This window comes from Rhamphochromis sp. 'chilingali' (assembly GCF_963969265.1).
Source record: "Rhamphochromis sp. 'chilingali' genome assembly, chromosome: 8".
NCBI classification, from domain to species: Eukaryota; Metazoa; Chordata; class Actinopteri; order Cichliformes; family Cichlidae; genus Rhamphochromis; species Rhamphochromis sp. 'chilingali'.
The window spans coordinates 17,399,914-17,402,531 of record NC_137935.1 but is presented as its reverse complement, the minus strand read 5'-3'; positions in this window follow the sequence as shown (position 1 = coordinate 17,402,531).

Genomic DNA, 2,618 nt, shown 5'->3' with positions numbered 1-2,618 from the left:
CAACAGAGAACTCCACGTTGTGCTGAGCCAAACGGTGTGTCCCCACAGCACTTGAAGAATCAGAAATAAAACAGTAATGTGTGCAGCAATGCAGAAACATCCTATATATCAGATAGAAAACACCCTGAGTAACCATGTAAAAGGAGCGGGGTGGAGCTCCGAGCTTTCTCATCAAAGTGGTACAAAAACAGCTCTTTTTTTTCACTGGGATCACTGGGTTCGACTGCCGTTAACTCTACATTGTATTGTTCTTTGCAGCAATTGAATCCTGCTCAAATTTACCTTTAATTCTGGACCTGTGCTATCCAGAATGCTTTCTAATCAATTATCTCATTAAAAATCTTGCCAGAATGGACTTATTATATTCTTCCTTTTTCTGTAAGCAAAAGAAAAAGAGCTGAAAGCTGAAAACAGTGCTTATAGCTCATAGCCTTCACTGGAAACAATTAGATTTTTCTAGAGATTAAGCATTTTGACTTGCATTAATAGAAAAAAGTCAGCCAGCTGGGCAGGCCTGGGAAAAGCAAACAATGTATTGAGTGCATTACTTGATTGATCCAAGGCTTCTGCACAGATGAACAGCCATCACAGCAGACTTGGTTTCCCACCTTGGAATTGCTTTGACCTAAGAAGGGGTGTGAGGGTGGAAAGGGTAGATGGGAACATTTGGGGATGAATTATCTATGGAAAAGATGACTCAGAGGATTTGCGGTCTTTTGTTCTGTTTTTAAATTTGTTTTTGCCAAAATAACATAATAAACACATCCATCTTTGCCATTCTTGTGCACTGCATGTAGGAATTCAGTATAAATGAATCTGAAACCAAACCCAGCAAGAAACCACTGTGACTTCCCATCCCTAGTTTACACTATACACCCTTTGGATGGGTACCAGAAATTTTGACTGGGCCTTGTAAGTTAATGTTGGAATGCTACTGCTTCTATTTAAGTGGCTACATGCACATTTATAAATTAAGAAAACAGTATATGCCATATTATTGTTTTTACTGTGGTTTGTGAGGCCCAGTAAAGCCTATAGTAATAAAGACTATAAAACAATCAAATAAATCACATAAATGCTGTTATTTGGATGATTACTGTCACATAGATGACAAGGAAAGAGAAAGACTCTTGGATGAGGAATAATGACTCTCATAAACAGAAAAAGAAAGAGGTGCACTACACAGTAAATTCATTAACTTATCTCGATATAAAAAAAAAACACCTGTGCTATCAAGAAGAAAACAAATAAAGCTGAATTTTTCAGCTCTAACTCCCATCTTGACTATTGATCTATAAGATTTTCTGAGATAATGTATTTGGACCATTAAGTGACTTCAGCCTTATTCACTCTGGTGGTAGGAATGTATTTTTTTTTTTTTAAAAACAGTTTTTTCAAACATTACATTTGCTACTAAAAAGTTGAGTAAGCACAATTTTTTGACAGAACTAATTTTTAAGTTTTTAAAATGCAAGACCCATTTAGCTTTAGGTCTAAAACAGATTTCAAAGATTTAACTTTGTAAAATGCCTTCTCATCTGGTTTGTAACATTTTTTTTTCTTTTCTCCTGAATGCAACTTTTGTTTTAAATGAAGTGAGGAATGTCTTTCATTGACATGACACCCACTCCATCCTGCCTAACATCTGTTTTCCAGGACATAACTCCAAGTCTCCAGCCTCTTTTCCTCACTCTCTCACTACAGAGCACATATTTCACAGCACTGCCTGAACTCAGGCTGACCTGTTGTCCTGTCTATAACCATGGCCAGCAAGAAGGAGCTAAGAGCGGATCCCTGCTTTTTTTGGCACGAAGCAATAACTGCAGCTCACTGATCATCACCTCTCCTCTTAACCTCTTTTCCACAGCTAGATGATATAGCTCATCAACTTTATCCTTCTGTAGTTGCTATTTAATGGTTGTGGTTTACCTTTGTTCTTGAAAATTAGTGCCTATCCACTTCTTATCCTTTCCTCAGGCCTCCAATCACTCTCTAGGATCATACTGTCAGTCTGTTTAAAAAAACAAAACGCTGCCCTCTACCCTAGACACCTCCATACAACTAAAGGAGTTATGGCTCTGGGATGGTGGCCCAGTGTTCTGTGTTTTGTATTATTCTTGTTAATCTTTGATTTCCTCATGATTTATCATTGCTAGTCTCTCAGTTTCTGTGTTTCTAGTTCCTTAAGTCTCCCTGTCTCACCACGTCTAATTAGGTTCAGCTGTGTCTCCTATCTGTTGTGCATTTCCCTCATTACCTTGTGTGTATATTTAGGGTGTGCTTCCTTCAGTTCCTTTTCAGACTATCTGCTTGTCATCCTTTGTTTTACCTGAGCTCCCCTTCTTCATCCTCTTCATAGCTATCTTCACTTCCTCCTTACCAGTCTGCATTCCCTGGTTCACTAACTGCCCTCCATTCATCTTTATCTCTCATTTTCCATTTTAATCCTTAATACACTACTACCATTTAATCATTAGTAATTATTAAACTCTGGCTTTCTCTCTTCTCTATCCCCTCACCCCAACCAGTTGTGGCGGATGGGTGCCTCCCATGAGTCTGGCTCTGCTACAGAGCTCTTCCTGGTAAAAGTACCACTGTTGCCAAGTGCTTGCTTATAG